Source organism: Puma concolor, chromosome A1, assembly GCF_028749965.1.
Source record: "Puma concolor isolate L17-30 chromosome A1, mPumCon1.1.hap2, whole genome shotgun sequence".
Lineage (NCBI taxonomy): Eukaryota > Metazoa > Chordata > Mammalia > Carnivora > Felidae > Puma > Puma concolor.
This window is the reverse complement of record NC_141667.1, coordinates 20676999-20697192: the sequence shown is the minus strand read 5'-3', so window position 1 is coordinate 20697192 and position 20194 is coordinate 20676999.

The following is a 20194-nucleotide window of genomic DNA, read 5'->3' as shown; positions in this document are numbered from 1 at the left end:
GCAATGTCCATAAATTAAAGTCAATTGATGAATGCATAAACACATTTTTAAGTGAAAAATCTGGCCTATTATTATTTTTATTCAATTGAGTATATATCTTAGCATATTCTCTAATATAAATAGTACAGTTTATATATTTGTATATATACTAATATTTATATATGGGCATATGTTTGCTATAGGCAGACCATCTTTCACAGCAGGATGGGTTTTCACATTGGTGTTTTTTGGGTATGTTTAGTCGTGGACCCATTTGTTCAAACCAAAATCTTACTTAAAAGACCAATATCAAACAATCCAATAAAAAGAAAAAAAGTAGATATGCTCTGTTTGAAATGGAGGTCAGGGCTCAGAGATACATCTGCCAGGAGCACAGCTCTCAATTCACTGGTTAACAAATAAGGAAAAATGCAGGCACTATTAAAATATCTGCACTTAGGTCTCTGGTGCTTACCCTGTTTTTGTTTTGTGCTGTTTTAGGTTCATTACCCATGGGTAGAGTAAATGGCTTAGAGAATACTTTTCTGATTGCCTTGGGATGACAAGAATTGGATTAGAGGTATTAAAAAGATTGTATCAGTAATAATTTCTGTCTAACAGTTATATTTCCCTCATTAAAAAATTGAATTCAATATCACTCTCTTTTAGAAGGATATGTTAATTTCCCTATTATAATTAGTATTTCTATATGTGAAATAACCACAAGAGACATATTTCATTATTTATCTTATCATAAAAAGTTGAACTGCTGATGATTACTGTAGCCTTTATAGCTGTAAGATATGTAATATTTTGTTGAGAATTAAATATAAAACACAAATACTGCAAACTTTTCAATCTTTCTTTTTCTAAAGAGTGACTATTTGATGGTTTCAATAAAGATGACATTCAACTAACACTCCTAAAAACAACTCGGGATCCATTCATACATATTGCTTAATGAATTCATCTACTTAAAAAATATTCTTGGGGCGCCTGCGTGGCTCAGTCGGTTAAGCGTCCGACTTGGGCTCAGGTCATGATCTCACCGTCCGTGAGTTTGAGCCCCGCGTCAGGCTCTGTGCTGACAGCTCAGAGCCTGGAGCCTGCTTTGGACTCTGTGTCTCCCTCTCTCTCTGCCCCTCCCCCGCTCGCACTCTGTCTCTCTCTCTCAGAAATAAATTAAAAGAAAATTAAAAAAAAATATTCCTGAAGGTTGATAATTCCAAACTCTCTGTTTTACATAGATAGATAAATGATAGGTAGGTAGGTAGGTAGATGATAGAGAGAGGAAGAGAGAGAGATAAAGATATAAGATACACAAAAAAATATATACTGTATATTCTTTGCTTTTTTTGGTATGTTTTATTTTCTATGTATATATGCCTAAGGAAGCATATTGTTTGATTTTATATGTCTTTATAAAGCTGCCATGCTTTTAATATAGTCCTTTGTAACTTCTTGATTCAGTATTATATTTAGGAGATTCATCAATGTGGATCCTTTTAATTGAAGGTAATTTAACCTCAAAGCTATAATGTCTTCCTTTGTACAAATATTACCCAATTCACTTAGTTGTTTTTGTGTGTGTGTGTGTATGTGCATGTAGTAAGTGGTATTTAAGTTTTTGGATAGTTTTTCTTTTAAAATCACTGTCATCAGAAGTAATCTTTATATGTTAAATCACATCCATGTGCATCAATTTTTTGGGGAAATATTTCTAACTTTTGAAATAACCAGCACAAGGTCATGTCAGATGATGAAAAATATCTTGACATATTAGCTAACTTTATAACTTCTGATGAGCTGCTTATCCTCTCTATGTTACGGTTTCTGCTTAAATAGGGAGCATTAAAATGCCAGATTTACAGGTTTCTGGAGAATTAAATTCCTTAGATCACTGGTTGTCACAGTTAAGTATTCAGTGAACTTTAGCGATAAGAATAATATTTATTATTACTATTTTAGTATTACGTAACCAGAATGTAGTATCAGTATTATAATTACCACTCTATATCTTATACAGATATATCTATATTATATCTTTTAATATATAAGATTACATACTATATACCAATTGTATAATATTTTAATATATAATGTTACATATTATATATCAATTGTATAATATTAGCTATAAAATATTTACCAATGCTATTGCATAGTTATATTTTATATTTTATTCTTATAATTTACTCAGAACCGATGATTGTTAATGACATGAATTACAGTCCATTTTTTCTCATTTGGCTAAATCTACACCCCAACACCAGTTAGTAACCTGTCAGTCCAACTTGCCCCACTTATCTGCAATGCCACTCCTGCTACTTTTCAATTTGTTTTCCAATTTGTGTAGGCCTATATTTGTTCTCTACACTTGCATTCATTATCTTTTTCTTTTTCCATTAATTTAGTTCTTCTTTAATATATTCAAAGACATGTTATTATTTTTACCTTAAAATACAAATTAGTTTAGCTTAGTTCCTAAATATCTTATATTTACATATTGTGTATATTAAGTAAATACTTAAATAAATAATGAACCTATATCTAGCAATATTGTTACTCTCACTTACATGTTCTAATTGTTTCTATTCTGCATTTCTTTTCAAGAAAACCATATATGGGGCACCTGGGTGGCTCAGTTGGTTGAGCATCTGAGTTCGGCTCAGGTCGTGATCTCATGGTTCGTGGGTTCCAGCCCTTCGTCAGGCTCTATGCTGACAGCTGGAGCCTGTTTTGGATTTGGTTCTCCTTCTCTCTCTGCCCCTCCCCCGTTCATGCTCGCGCTCTCTTTCTCTGTCTGTCTCTCAAGAAAAATAAATGTAAAAAAATCCATATATCATTTGTGAATAGAAGTAGCATTTTTCTGTCTTGTTTCTATGAATTTTATTTTATTTTCTCATCTGCATAGACCTTGCTCTCAGACACACTTCCAGATGGAAATAATTATATCTCATTTCTGATTTTAAATGGAATATTGTAAACCATTCTTTAACGTTTGTTATAGGTTTTTGGAAAATATCCTTTATGAGAGCAGAGCGTTATTCTCTATTTCCAGTTTGCTGAACATATGTATAATAAACAGGTGTTGAAGTTTATTGATTGTTTTATCCTCCCATTATAATGATGACTTTTTTTTTCCCGTTTAGTTAGCTGATATCGTGAATTTAACTTATATTATTCAAATGGCAAGCAAAACTTATATCCCTGGAGTAAAATCAATTGGATACAATGAATTTTTCCTTATACAGTATTAGACATGTTTAGCTACTGTTTTGTATGGTAATTTTCCATTCATACTTTATATGAGATTAGTCTATACATTTTCTTTTTTATTTTTATTTATTTATTTATTTTTTTTTAATTTTTTTTTTTTTCAACGTTTATTTATTTTTGGGACAGAGAGAGACAGAGCATGAACGGGGGAGGGGCAGAGAGAGAGGGAAACACAGAATCGGAAACAGGCTCCAGGCTCCGAGCCATCAGCCCAGAGCCTGACGCGGGGCTCGAACTCACGGACCGCGAGATCGTGACCTGGCTGAAGTCGGACGCTCAACCGACTGCGCCACCCAGGCGCCCCTAGTCTATACATTTTCTAGCTTATGTCTTTTTGGTTATCAAAAGTATGCCTACTTCACAAGGTGAGTTGAAATGTTCCTCTTATTTCCAATATTTAGGAAAAGAATATTAAGTTTAATATAAAACATTTATTTTTTAATATGTGATAGAACATGCCTTTCTTAGTGAAATGTTTTCTTTATAATCATTTTTGACATGTAAGACAGGGTTTGTATTTATAAATTATTAATTGTAGGATTCTTTATATAGATTCAACTTACTAAATCTTTTATATTATTAATTTTTTTGGTTGGTTCCATCCATCTATTTCAGAAAGAAATTTGTCACTGGTTATCAGTGTTACTGATACTAACTTGTGTTACTCTTCAGATATTTGGTTCCTACACTGTTTCTCTTGGTTGCTCTTTCATACAGATTTGTCTGCCCACATTTGGATATGGAGGGAGTACCTAATTGTGGGCATAGAATCTTGCTACTTGTTTTAAATGAGGAGCCTAATGAAACACTTGTGGAATTTTTTATTTTTAAATATTTGGATTTTCCAGAATTTTACTTTTGTTGATACCTGGTTTTATTCTGTTTTGGTCAAAGAACACTCTCTGTATAATTTCACCCATTTTAAATTTGTAGAATGCAATTTCATGGTTCTATTTGTGTCCTTTGTCATTTTTATTTGACCTCCTGTGTACATTTGAAAATAAATGTTTACTCTGTAGTTTCTGGCTTTAAGTTTTACAAATGACAAGTATGGCAAGCTATTGAGATCGTTGTTTTTAATTTTTTTATATATATTCTTTCTCTTTCGCTTTCTAGTTCCTTTAATTATGAAAAGAGGGATATTTTAATCTTCCAGCTCAGCTATAATTGTGGATTTGTCTATTTCTCTTACTTTTTTGCTTCATAAATTTTGAAATTCTGTTATTAGGGTCCCCAAACATTGAAGATTACGATATCTTCTGAATTATTTGACTCTATTGTCATTATGCCAAAAACAACTGTGGCCATTCCTTGACGCTTGTTAATTGTGTTAATTCTTCAGAAGTACTGCGTCTGAGCAAAAATACTTCCTCACAAACAGCCCATTGGTATATATTTTTAAAACTTTTAAAAAATTGTCGCCCCTGTTTATCACATTATATGTCATTGCCTTCTCCTTTGTCTTTAGTCTATACTACTCACTCTTGCAGACCCGGATTTGAAACTACCAGTGAAATCATTAGAACTTGAATACTTTCTCAGGTTCTCCTTTCTAGTGACCTAAGTCAATATTAAGGGGTTGGAAGAATCCCTGAAATACTGTGAGTGCTGCCCAAGCATATGTTGTTATCATTATTAGCATTAGCATTGTTTGTAGTACAATTTATTGATCTATTTTTGTCTAATTACCTTTTTTTTTAACCTTTCACCTTTTGACAAGAAAATATTTTTACAATTTGTATTTTTCTATGGTTTAACTTTGTTCCTTCTGATTACTTTGCTTAAGGCATTTCTCTGTTTTAGAGACCATATAGATGATTTCAATGTTTTTGGCTTCTTTGTTGATTTTGTAATCAGACCTGACAGTTTTTCTAATTCTTTTACTTAAAGTTTACTCACTTTTACTTTGATATGGGCATATATTTACACATTACTATGTATTTTATATATAATAAAATACACATTTTGTACTTTAATCAGAGTACTTTAAAATTTCTATTCATCTTCACATGTCCAATTCAAATATTGGTTCTTCTATGAAGGTGCCCTGGCTATTCTTTCCCTTGGTTATGTGGACTTTGTTCTCTTGATGTAGCTCTTTCTATATATGTGTAGATACATGTATACTTTATTGGCTTCTTTTATATATACTGATTATACTGAGTTTGTTAAAATCAATCAATTTCCCTTTCCTAGTTCATAAATTTTGCTTCCTCTATTTCTCTTCTGTTCGTGGTTTTTACCTAAAACTCTGACAAGCCTACTTAACCAAGTCTATTCCTTATTCTAAACATAAAGCTGTGTAAGGACTGCAGAAAACTTAAATCTGCTAGCCTCATTGCTTAATTTTCTCCAGTATTTTAATTCTCTAATATTTTTAAAAATGTTTATTCTTGGGGCGCCTGGGTGGCGCAGTCGGTTAAGCGTCCGACTTCAGCCAGGTCACGATCTCGCGGTCCGTGAGTTCGAGCCCCACGTCAGGCTCTGGGCTGATGGCTCGGAGCCTGGAGCCTGTTTCCGATTCTGTGTCTCCCTCTCTCTCTGCCCCTCCCCTGTTCATGCTCTGTCTCTCTCTGTCCCAAAAATAAATAAAAACGTTGAAAAAAAAATTAAAAAAAAAATAAAAATGTTTATTCTTGAGAAAGAGAAAGAGTGTGAGTGGGGGAAGGGCAGAGAGAGAGGAAAACAAAAGATCCAAAGTGGGCTCTGCAACAGCAAAATGCGGGGCTCGAACTCATGAACTGTAAGATCATGACCTGAGCAGAAGTCAGATGCTTAACCGACTGAGCCGTCCAGGTGGCCCAATTCTCTAATATTTTTGGTTTCTGTTTATTTTATATTGCTACTACTACAGTTACTACTATTTTACAGTCAAAATTATATTATCTACATAACTATTGCCTTATTCTTCATTTTATTTGCATATCAGACCTTATTTTCTGGATCCTTTTCTCTCTTGCTGATGTATGCATTTAAAATTTTGTGTGTAGGGATGGATGTGTGCAATGGTTTGTTAACTGTAAAATCTTTCTGATCTGGTTTGAATAAAAATTCAATTTTGGCCCTTAAGTGAATTAGCTTTAAAAAAGTTTATAGTTTTATTTTTTGTGTTTAATCAATTACCTTACACTTCAGAGATTGTTCTTTGTGACTGATTTTATCCCTTGTGCCATTTCAAATTATGTGTAAATTTGGTTTCTCTTCTTGTCTCCCTTATTCCTCAATGAACCTGATATTTATTAATTTTATTACTTTTCTCAATTATAATATTGTTTCTTTATCTGGAACCTTCAAATTTTATCTAAGTCAGTTCTTATATTCAGTGATACTTTATAATAATTCTTAGGTCAAGTATACATCTTTACAATTATAATAAAACCAAATAATTTCTGGCATATTTTTCTCTGGGAGTAGCTTAGGCTGAAATGTATATGATTTCATATGTAGCACTTATTTCCTGTGTTTTCAGGATTTACGTTTGGTTTCTCTCTGGACAAAGCCCTTTAAGTATTTAGGTCTGTGTGTAATATTTATATCAGTTATTTAGTTCCGTGTAACAAACTAACTCAAATAAAGTGGCTTAAAACAACATTATTTAGGTCAAATTATGTGGATCAGAAAATTGGGCACAACACAGTGGGGTAGCTCTTCTGGTCCCCTGTCAGCACTCTCATGCCACTGAAATCAGCTGTAAGTAAGCAGGGTGCTCCGTTTTGCTGGCTCTGGCTGGGGTGGCTGGGGAAAGGGCTGGGGACATGAGACTCACTATCTTATGGACCCAGAGGCAGGGATGAATGCAGCACTTTTTTTTTTTTTTTTTTTTTGCAAACTGTCTACTACAATATTTTAATCTGAGTATTTAGTTTAATTGAATTACATTTATGTAAAGTGCTTTGAATAGTACTCTTGGAGAATTTCTTAAGTGTTTCTCTGTAGCCAAATATTTGAACATTAAGTATTGAAGCTGAGCTTTTTTTCTGAGTTGAAAAATGTACCTTCCTAGTATAAAACAATTTATATAACTATTGTATCGAGTAGAAAGTGAAAATTTACCAGAATACCTCCACTTAAATGAACAACAGCAACAACAGCAAAAAAGTGTGTTTCTGGAGAATGTTTGAAATGATTGTCCTTTAAATGGATTCAACTTCAGTGTATATTGGACCACTACTTGGTGAGCCACCCTGTCTTCCACCAGGGGTGTAAACCCATACATTCCATCCAGTTACCTCATAAGGCTTTAATTCCAGGATCTTCTGATACTCTCTACATTATGTCTGAGACTCATATACCAAAAAAATGTTAATCATGAACCACGTATAAAATGGGGAAATATATTATAGTTATTTTAGAAATGAGATAGTTAATTGAAGTTTAGAACTTCTCTTAAGTTCTTGGTACTTGGGAAAGCCAGGAAAGCCAAGACCTAGCAAGTCAAGGTTGTCTGTTCCGCTTCCTGATGATAAATACCAACACCCATATATGGCAAGCTCTTCAAGAATCTATTTCTTCATAAGTATACTACAGAGGATAATTAGTTGGTTTTTGAGGGTTGTAAGAATTAGAACTTAGAGAACATGGCAACTAATACTACTAATGCAGATAATATAACATGTGGGAACAAACTGGGACAATCATGTAACTGTGAAAGGAAAACCAAATAATTTCACTAAACTTAAGTGGCTTAAAAGGAAACAGTAGGTTGAGCAAATTTATTGAAATTTTGCCACAAATAAAATGATCTAGTCTTAAGTCAGTAATTAACCAATTTATTTTAATATTTCAGGCAGAGAAACCATTTAAACAGAGGAATGTTTTAGTTTAATGAATTTGGCTTTTTTTATGTAACATTTATTCAGATGGGGAAGTTTGTGAATAAGAAGGTTCTTTAGAAGAGGCTCATTATTAAATGTTATATCATAAAAAATAAGGGAGTGGGAGTGGGTTTAGAAATGAATAAAAGTGAATATGCTACATATTAAAGAAAGTAGTATTTTCTTAACTTTAATATTTATTCTTAATTTAGTATTTTAAAAAATTGGCATGGAATATGAGAAAAGAGAATTTTGGGGAAAAAGGCAATATTCAACAGAGAAGAATATTAAGCTACTCATCCTGTGTGTCTAATGATTGATTAGTTTCTCTTCTAACTTTGCCATCTCTTGTAACTAATAATGCTAAGCCTCAATATCCATATAGAGTCAGCTGACCTCCTCGCCTTCTCTTTCATCCCTATACTCTAATAATATACCCTATACATAATAATTATTGGATTAATCTATATTATTGGATTATACATTTAAATTCCATAAGGTAAATCCTATGCCGTATATCACCATGACCCCATACACGTTTTCTTCAATACGCATTTTACCAAACTGAGCACACACTATTTGTTGACAGTTTGGACTTACATTATTGCTAAGAATTTTCTTCCACCCTTCTTCATCTGAAAAAATTCTACTCATCCTCATGGTTCCAATTCAAATATTGCTTCCTTTGTGAAGGCATCCTCACTATTCTTTCACTCAGTTATCTGGACTCTGGTCTCTTGACATAGTTCTCTTATATTGTTTATTGTATCGCAGGATAAATCAATTCTGCAAATGTGTTTTCTTTACCCTATGTTTAACCTACTTCAAAGCAGAAGGGTGGTTTTCTTCGTTTTTATATTTATAGATCATACCTCACAATGTTATTGTGAGAATTATGTGTAAAATGTCTAGAAAAGTGTATAACACAGAATTGGATAGATTCTGTTGCTTTAACAAACTACCTGAACACCTCAGTAGCCCCCTGTTTACTGTAGGTCAGCAAGTTTTACCACCAATGAAGACCCATCTTGACATATGCTTTTAATATTGCAGAGGCAAGGAAAACCTCATGTTAGTTCTTGAAACTTATGGTGGTAAGTCAGGAAAGCCATTTCCGATGGAATTAATATCTAGCAATAATGAGCTAGGTTTGATTGTGGAGGTGACATATTGATATTTCTTACTATTTATGCTGTATATTGTTAGTTGCATAGCTACATATTGAGGTGTACTGTGTAGAGACTGGATAGCAAATTTGGAGGAAACAATAATTTAAAGAATCAGAAGATAAAATGATGCTTTGAATAAAGGACATAGATTATTATTTTATCTTATGATTGTATTCTCAGTTGATCTGCCTTTGTACCAAGGGATAAATCATGTGCATCTGCTGTTTGTATATCTTAAAATCTTGTTCTTCCTAATGCATAATAAATACATTTATCTTTTCATTTCTTATGATTGCAAAACTAAACAGTAGCTTATGTTACAAGTGAGTTAGCATGAGAAATATATTTTGATTCATGAGAGAGTTCATGAATATTGTTAATAAGTATAACACACAGTAATTACTCTGATAATTCCAAGTAAAGAATCTAGCACTATACTGCTCTGGAGAAAAAGATCTACTCTTAAGAAATGCATGGGGCACGTGGGTGGCGCAGTCGGTTAAGCGTCCGACTTCAGCCAGGTCACGATCTCGCGGTCCGTGAGTTCGAGCCCCGCGTCGGGCTCTGGGCTGATGGCTCAGAGCCTGGAGCCTGTTTCTGATTCTGTGTCTCCCTCTCTCTCTGCCCCTCCCCCATTCATGCTCTGTCTCTCTCTGTCCCAAAAATAAATAAACGTTAAAAAAAAAAATTAAAAAAAAAAGAAATGCAAGCACGTGAGATTTATTGATCAGATAAAGTTTTGCCAAATATGCAAAACTTGAAAAGATCTTTTCTGTGGTAGAGTCATTGTAGGCACAGTATTAAAGTACATTTAAGAATAATTCTTAAAATTGAAGTCAGTTATTAACACCTGAATAACCATGGTAACATGGTGATAGCACTTAGAACATAAAGAGTAGAATAAAAGGAAATTGTATTTAAAATGCATGCATTTCAATGAGAACAACTGTGCTTATCAGCGTTTTCCAATAAAGCTTATTATTGGGCTTTAACTTTTGTATACAACAACACATGGCATTCCTTGTAAGTAAATAAAATAACAAACCAGTAAGGCAGTATGCAATAGTTTTTATATATTCAATCCTTGGAGCATTACACTTGGAAGACACATAACCCTAGTGACATCCTTCCTCTATGTAGATACATGCTCTTAATATACTAATACTCTATGGCCTTTTGAGCAACTAGGCTTTCAAAAGTGTGATACACACTACTCTAAAATCTCATTTAAATGTAAGCATCATTAAAATGCAAATATATATATATGTATATATATACACATATATATACACTTATAGATGTATATTTTTAAATAAGATATGGGATGAGTATAGCACTTCTCAACTTGAATCTCCTAGATTTCAATTCTCTTGATTTTGGCCTTTAAATAATTTTATCTCAGTAGCCAGTTCAGTAACTTTACTTTTTACATCAATTTTTAGTTCCCTTTATTTTTAACGGAAAAGTGACTTAGTATATATGAAATATAGGAAATAAGAAAATAGAAAATATATTTGCTACAACAGTAAATATTAAAATAAAATTATTGAGTTAGCCAGAACTCTCCAGAGAAACAGATTCAATAGCATGAGTATACACGCGTGCACACACACACACACACACACTCACACACACACACACACACACACACACACACACACACACATGCTCACATGTTGTGGAGGCTGAAAAGGTCTAAGATCTGCAGTTGGCAAGCTGGAGATCCAGGATTGCTGATAGTGTATAGTCCAATTAAAGGTCAACAGGTATGAAACCCAAGAAGAGCCAATGTTTCAGTTGGAATTCAAAGCAGGAAAAAAAAAAATCAAAGTCCCAGCTCAAGGCAGTCAGGAAAATGGAACTCCCTTTTATTTGTGGAAGGGTCAGCCTTTTTGTTTTGCTCTGCCTTCCAGTTGACGGATGGGGCCCACCCACATTAGGGAGGTAATTCTTCTTTACTCATCTGTTTCAAATGCTAATTTCATCTAAAACATCCCCTTAGACACACTGAGAATAATATTTCACCAAATATCTGGACACTCTGTGGCTTAGTCAATTTAACAAGTAAAATTAACCACAACAATTATGTAATAATATAATATGTATGTATATCAGCATATATGCATTTTTCTCTGATCACAGAATAAGTTAACCTTTTATTTTATTAAAAAAATTTTAATGTTTATTTTTGAGAGAGAGACACAGAGTGTGAGCAGGGGAAGGGCAGAGAGAGGGAGACACAGGGTCCAAAGCAGGCTCCAGGCTCCAAGCTGTCAGTACAGAGTCCAATGTGGGGCTCGAACTCATGGACTGGATTCACGGACCATGAGGTCATGACCTGAGCTGAAGTCAGACACTTAATCCACTGAGCCACCCAGGTGCCTTAAGTTAATCTTTTAAAATAAAAAAAAAAAAAAAAAATTAAAAAAAAACACATGCAAAGATAAACAGTTGCTCAGAAATCAATTGAGATATTGGATATAAATAAGAGATACATAATGTGGCTAACATAAGCAAAGAAAGGAATTTCTAGAGAAAATACTTGGATTTGATGGTAATTTAAAGCATAATGCAGTAAATAATCCTAAGGAGAGCCAGGCACTAGAGCAAGTTCAACATTCACATGAAGAAGCAGGAGGTTATAGATGTGTCTTCTGATTTATGCACTGTCGTGGCCAAGCTATAGACAATAGTTCAGATATCAAGACTGATGATACCACATACAAATTGAGAACATAGGAGGTTTTATTACTCACATATTGAGACCCTTGTGGATAACAGGGTAGATCTCCTAAAATTGGAACTAAAATAGCTTAAGAGTACAAAGATGGGAGACTGGTTTAAGGTTTATAGTATTTAGGGGGTGTGGCAGGGCTGAGGGTTGCTATGGTAACGTAGGATGGTTTTAAAGATGTGTAGTTTTGGGGCGCCTAGGTGGCTTAGTCAGTTGAGGATCTGACTTGGGCTCAGGTCACAATCTCGCGGTCCATGAGTTTGACCCTGAGTCAGGCTCTGTGCTGACAGCTCGGAGCCTGGAGCCTGCTTTGGATTCTGTGTCTCCCTCTCTCTCTGCCCCTTGCCTGCTTGTACTCTGTCTCTCTCTCTCTAAAAATAAATAGTAAAAAAAAAAATAATGAAAAAAAAGAAAGCATGTGTAGTTTGAAACTACCTCTTTAGTCAAAGCAGGGAGCACCCAGGCTTTCTTATCAGCTTGCTCAGATGCGAGGCAAAGGGAAGTGGAAGAGATGAAGCTAAAAGCTGTCAGTCAAACATCAAAAATGGAGTTCAATTCATTTTATATACATCTGATCAAATTGCATGTGCCCATTCTTGGTACAATGGTCTTCAAAGAAGATGAGGTTACCAGGATTGTCCCTGATATGTTTGTATATCTACATCACCATCCAGAGAATATGATTTTGTATTTTATCTGTTCACTTAACTATTTGGGTGACTTCCTCATTCAAGACAGTGCTCTAGTCTAGGCACTCTGAGTCACTGAGCAAGGTCCTAGTATTCATGAATGAAAGAGAACACTAGGGCTGTTGTTGGCTGACAATGATGTAAAGCACTAGAGTCCTAATATGATTTTCTACATGAATCCCCTTCTTTGTAAGCATTAGTCTCTTAATGTGTACTGTGAGTTTCTATTGCTTAAAATCTCCTTATTATGATTAATTCAGTGTTGGTAAATTTTAGCTCTGTCAGAGACTGCTGGCAACATTAAAAACAAAGCAAAAATTTAAAGGATGCTATTCTTTTTTTTTAATATATGAAAATTATTGTCAAATTGGTTTCCATACAACACCCAGTGCTCATCCCAACAGGTGCCCTCCTCAGTACCCATCACCCACACTCCCCTCTCTCCCACCCCCCATCAACCCTCAGACTGTTCTCAGTTTTTAAGAGTCTTTTATGGTTTCGCTCCCTCCCATTCTAACCTCTTTTTTTTTTTCCTTCCCCTCCCCCATGGGTTTCTGTTAAGTTTCTCAGGATCCACATAAGAGTGAAAACATATGGTATCTGTCTTTCTCTGTCTGACTTATTTCACTTAGCATAACACTCTCCAGTTCCATCCACGTTGCTACAAAGGGCCATATTTCATTCTTTCTCATTGCCATGTAGTACTCCATTGTGTATATAAACCACAATTTCTTTATCCATTCATCAGTTGTTGGACATTTAGGCTCTTTCCACAATTTGGCTATTGTTGAGAGTGCTGCTATAAACATTGGGGTACAAGTGCCCCTATGCATCAGTACTCCTGTATCCTTGGGTAAATTCCTAGCAGTGCTATTGCTGGGTCATAGGGTAGGGCTATTTTTAATTTTTTGAGGAGCCTCCACACTGTTTTCCAGAGTGGCTGTACCAGTTTGCATTCCCACCGACAGTGCAAGAGGGTTCCCGTTTCTCCACATCCTCTGTAGCATCTATAGTCTCCTGATTTGTTCATTTTGGCCACTCTGACTGGTGTGAGGTGATATCTCAGTGTGGCTTTGATTTGTATTTCACTGATGAGGAGCGATGAGGAGCATCTTTTTATGTGCCTGTTGGCCATCTGGATGTCCTCTTTAGAGAAGTGTCTATTCATGTTTCTGCCCATTTCTTCACTGGATTATTTGTTTTTTGGGTGTGGAGTTTGGTGAGCTCTTTATAGATTTTGGATACTAGCCCTTTGTCCGATATGTCATTTGCAAATATCTTTTCCCATTCTGTTGGCTGCCTTTTAGTTTTGTTGATTGTTTTCTTTGCTGTGCAGAAGCTTTTTATCTTCATGAGGTCCCAATAGTTCATTTTTGCTTTGAATTCCCTTGCCTTTGGGGATGTGTCAAGTAAGAAATTGCTGCGGCTGAGGTCAGAGAGGTCTTTTCCTGCTTTCTCCTCTAGGGTCTTGATGGTTTCCTGTCTCACATTCAGGTCTAAAGGATGCTATTCTATTGTCAGACATGTTAAATATATCTATAAAACCTATCGAAACTAGAATCTAATAAATAAGGAAAATTTATTCTGAGAATGAAGATTTTATTCATTCTCATACTGCTGTTTTATTTATAAATTTGAACTATTGCTGTTACATAGAGCTCACTATTTAAAGACATTAATTTTGTTGTTGTTTTTGTTTTTTTTGCTTTTTCATCATTTTGCTAGGCCAGGAATATCATCTAGGTAGTGGTATCTCTCTCTCTGTCTCTGTCTCTCTCTGTCTTTTTCTACATGAGCCTTATGGTGTAGAAATTTCTTTCTCTAAGGAACTATTCTTTCTTTGTTAGTGTGTGCGAATGTGTGTGAGAGTTAAGTGCTTTCAAATTAAGTGGTCATGCTATGACTTCATATAGTATGTTTATGATATGACCTAGTAGAATGAAAAGAACAATAAATTTTAAGTTAGAAGACAGAGGTATGACTGTGGGTACGCACTTACTAGATGTTTCTACTGAGATAAAGCAGTTAATGAAACACAGCTAGGAAGTAAGATCTCATCTGCATGACACCACTCGCCTTTCTTTCCTAACCCACTGTCTTCATGTATAGAGTGAGGGATTTAGTTTAGCTGACCGTAAAGACAACGTCCAGATATATACCTTAAAATTCTATAAACCACTTGGACAATATGTTGGTGGGACCTAAGATTTATTTAAGATAGGGAATCATTAATTTCTCCTTTCTTGTTTGTTTTTTTGTTACTTGGGACAGGCAATTACTAACCAGCATTAGGGTTTAGAAATAGTACATAACAAAATCCATGAATTTGGACAATAATGTATTGTTCTTGAATAAACACTATGGATTTAAATTTTATTATATTTATCAACTATATTTGGAAACTGAAATATTGGGTAGCTCTCACTATTAACAGAAATAATCTTCCACAGTAAAATATGCTTTAAAGATCGGGCTAAAGAAACCCCAGCATATTATCATAACAAGTATGTACTTGATTCTAAGCCCTTAATAGTGCAAAAATTTGTACCAGTTTGATAAATCGTATCTATTATTTATAACAATATTAAATTATATTGTAAAATGTCTGTTTAAATTATAATTTAGTAACAATTTTTTTTAGTTTATTTATTTTTGAAAGTGAGAGTGAGTGCACACACAGGGAGGGGCAGAGAAAGAGGCAGAGAGAATCCCAAGCACGCTCCATGCTGTCAGCACAGAGCCTGACGTGGGATTCAGTCTAATGAACAGTGAGATCATGACCTGAGCCAAAACCAAGACTTGGATGCTTAATCGGCTAGGCCACCCAGGCACCCCCATAACAATATTTTAATTAATGATGTCACTGAATAGTGCACTAAAATTTATTGAGTGTTAAATTATAAGTATGTCATTATTGTTATACTTATTTTGTCAGGAGTGATCTTACAACTTAGTACACACTTTGAAGTGTACAGTCTTAGTAAATAAATTTATTTTGAATATGAAGGTTCATTGAAATGAACCTAAATAATGCTGAGTTGAGAATCCGTCCTTGGCTATTCGGTTATGTAGAAAGACAGGAAAGTTACAATAGAAGGAAATGTAATGAATATATCCTTACATCTCAAAACAAAAATAAAAACAAAATAAAATAAAAACAAATAAAAACAAAACAAATAAAAACAAAAACAAAACAGGGTAGTATCACATCAAAATAAAATTTTACTAAATAACTTTAATAATATATTTTTCTTCTGAAAGTACCTTGAAATGTTTCCAATTATAAAGCAAAGCAAAATTTTTGAATTTCCCTCTTCTCAGTGCTTTAAAATCTTCCATTCCCTTTGTCCATAACTCGTCATTGTTCCTCACATAGAGTATCACTATAAATTCTATCCCCCCATAAAACTTATCTTTATGTTTTTATATTTATGTTTTTATAAAAAACTAACTAGATTTTTCCACTGCAATCCTCCATTTATTTATGGCTTAAGGAAATTATAAGTAAGTTTAAGGTTAGGAAAACATGGACAGAAAAAAATATTTTTGAGTCTCAATTTTTCCTTAACAGAAGGAAGAGACAAAGGGTCTGTGTATACTAAAATATTTTTTATCAGGCCCTCTTCAACACACACACATACATACACATGTGTATATACACATATATGGTTGCAGTTTTTTATGTAATTACAGCAGTATAAAATATAATTGTTTAAATAATATAAATGTCTATGGAGATAAATGATTGGTTAAGTTACTAATATGGATATGGCTTTTCATGACCTATTAGAATTTGTCATTTTATAAAAATATTAAATATAAGCACAAATCCATTTAGTGGGAAAGAAAAGTGATATCTTTCTGTCTATAATTTGTATGTATTTGTGACAGAGGTTGTACTAAATTGTTACATGATTTTGGAAATTCAGAGTATACACTTTCTAATGTTCCACTGATTTAAATTGAATATATTATTTTTGCATTTCAATTTAAATATCCAGTAACGACAAAAACAAAGAAGCAATTTATTAAATGAATGTATATGTTCGAATTCCAGGAGAAGAAATTATGATAATAGAGTTAGAATACTAATATTCTGGACAAATCCAATGGACTAGTATTTGAACCTTTGGGATAAACTGGTGGGTCTGTCTCTCCTAGCAAATATGAGGCTTTGGTAAACAAGAACATGTCTGGCCCAGGTAATATAAAGTAAAGTTGAGGAGAAATTCATTCTTCATATACTTGCAGGGTACAGAAAATGAGATTCCCAGCAATGCCTTCAAGTTGTAACAAATATCAATGAGAGCAAGTTTGGAACCTTTTAGAGTTAGATCCCCAAACTAGCCTCAGGATTATCAAGGCTGGCAATTGTGCAAGTCATTCAAATTGTTTTGAGAGCAGCAGAAAACTAATACATTGGGTGTCACAAAATAGTAAACAAATTCAATACCCCCATGGAACCTTCTAGAGATACGTCTTAATAATTTGGCACTTTTGTGTGTACATTGATGTGTATGTTGCTGTGTGTCAGTGGAAATGAACTAAGTGAGGACAAGTGTCCATGAAATTAAGAACTATGAAAGTTAATTAATATAACCAACTTCAAATTCTTAGTTGGTGAGCCTACAGAAACATTGTTCACAAAAGAAAATTGAAGTGACTAAATTTGTACTTGAAGAATGTTAATTTTATCATGAAATGATAATTTTCAGTAGAAAAAAGAAATGAAGTGATTGCTTTTACAAGTTCAAAAAATTTTAGTGCTTGCTACATGCCAGGTACTTTGTTTCCCTAATCAGTAGTAGTCACTATCTTATTGATTAAAAAATTGGTACAGGGGCGCCTGGGTGGCGCAGTCGGTTAAGCGTCCGACTTCAGCCAGGTCACGATCTCGCGGTCCGTGAGTTCGAGCCCCGCATCGGGCTCTGGGCTGATGGCTCAGAGCCTGGAGCCTGTTTCCGATTCTGTGTCTCCCTCTCTCTCTGCCCCTCCCCCGTTCATGCTCTGTCTCTCTCTGTCCCAAAAATAAATAAACGTTGATAAAAAATTGGTACAAACAAAAAAATTAAAAAATTGCCTGTGAATTTCAGAAACTCTTCAGTTTTGAACTATAGGAAACTCATCTATGGGAAAGCCCAGAGTTGATAGAAATTTATTTATTAGCACTAACCATATTGAATTTTCATTTAATATTGAGTCTTTATTAATATTGCTATGAACTGAGCTGGGTGCTCAGAGTCTGGTGGGGCACCAGACAGGCTTGGTTGCTCTACAAGTTGGAAAATGAGAACATTGGCAGAGACCCTCATGGGAGAAATTGATCTAATAAGGACACTGGGAGAGTCTACATATGGAATGACATTTAGTGAGTTGATATAATGAGTTTTTTATTTAAACTTTTTAAAAATTATTTTTAACATTTATTTATTTATTTATTTATTTATTTATTTATTTATTTATTTTAATATGAAATTTATTGTCAAATTGGTTTCCATACAACACCCAGTGCTCATCCCAATAGGTGCCCTCTGCAATGCCCATCACCCACTTTCCCTCCCTCCCACCCCCATCAACCCTCAGTTTATTTTCAGTTTTTAGGAGTCTTTTATGGTTTGGCTCCCTCCCTCTCTAGCTTTTTTTTTTTTCCCTTCCCCTCCCCCATGGTCTTCTTTTAAGTTTCTCAGGATACAGTGAAAACACATTGTATCTTTCTTTCTCTGTATAATGGGCTTTTGAAGAGAGAAGAGAATACTGTAGGCAAAAGAACAACCACTAAAAAAACACAAAAGGATGCCAAATATGTGATACAGAGGGAAGAATAAGCATACAAACAGGTGACAAAGAATATATAATATATTCATGTATATTATAGCCTCAACTCTAATTTCTTTTGGCATCTGCTCTAGCTACTGGAGAAAACACGTAAGAAAAATTGTCCTGAGAGTAAAATTAAAGAACATACAGATAGTATACCCATGGTGGGTATTCTGAGAATGATTTTTATTCTAATGAGTAGCCTATGAAAACACATAGAAGCAATATGAAGCATAAGAAACTATCCAGTATTTGTGGTCAGAGAGATTTTAGACAAAATGTTTTGCATTTCACTTACTTCCTGTGTGACTTAGAACAAATTACCATGATGAGATCAATTTTCTCAGGTTATTATTATCTATTTAGTATCTTCCATTTAACAGATATGTAGATTTAGGGAAAAATCTGATTGGGGCGCCTGGGTGGCTCAGTTGGTTGAGCGTCCAGCTTTGGCTCAGGTCATGATCTCATGGTTTCTGGGTTCGAGCCCTGCATTGGGCTCTGTGCTGACAGCTTGGAGCCTGTTTCGGGATCTGTGTCTCCCACTCTCTCTGCTCCTCCCCTGCCCATCTCTGTCTCTCTCTCTCTTTCAAAATAAATAAATTAATTTTAAAAAAATTAAGGAAAAATCTGATTATGTAGTAACTGTTTAATATATGTCAGCTATTATTTTATTAATTTTAAGAATAATATTTCACAATATAGCCTTGATTTGTGATTTATCAAGTCAATAGTGTTCGTACATCATAAAGTTTGTTTTTTCTTATTTGTCTGCATTAAGAGATTTCTCATAGTCTTAAATTGGTAAATAATATTGATTTTTTTTTTTTTGTATGTGGAAATATTGCCAGGATCTCTGACTGATAACTACCAGGAAATTTTTAAAGTGTTTTTTGGTTTTAAAAGTTTATTTGTAAATACAGCATTCCCTTCAAGGCATGAATTCTGTATTTACAGTTATCTGTTGCTGCATCAAAAACTACTTTATTACTTAGTGACTTTAAACAGATAGTTTATTTTACTTATGGTTTTGTAGACCATCCATTCCACTCAGCTGGGTATCTTATATCTGTTGGATGCATAGACCATAGGGCAATTCTACTAGGGCCTGAGGATTGGCTTTCAAGCTTACTACTGTTATTACTGGTAACTGCTGGATTGACTATCCCAGTAAATCAAGGGCAAGAGTCTTTTCCATGTGGGTTTATGACTGGCCACTTGTGCTTTCTCACTGCAGAGGGGTGTGGGTTAGAGGGGAAACTGGTCTGCTAATTAGCAGTATCACTTTAATTATATTCTGCTAGTCAGAGCAGTCCTAGACCCTCCTCAGATTCAAGAGGAGATGACATTGACCTCATCTTTAGAGGAAGAATATTAAAATATGCCTAAATCCATTACAAAAGTCTGCAGTGATTTGCAGTTATTTGAAATAGCTGTGCTTGATAAACATAGACAATAAAAAGTAAAGTACTTACAGGAAAGCATAATAGATTTATTTTACTGACAATAAGATGATAAATTGATGTTAAGAGTTGTAATAAGTGGTAGGATTCAAATACTCAAGATATTTCTCTATCTTGTTAATGTGACATTCCTGTGTGTTTTGAGAGTTAGGCTCAGGAATAATCATCCCCAGACATGCACAATTGAAACTCCTGTGAAAGATGTAGACTTCATCTCAGATAAAAATAACATTACAGATAGTAGTAATAC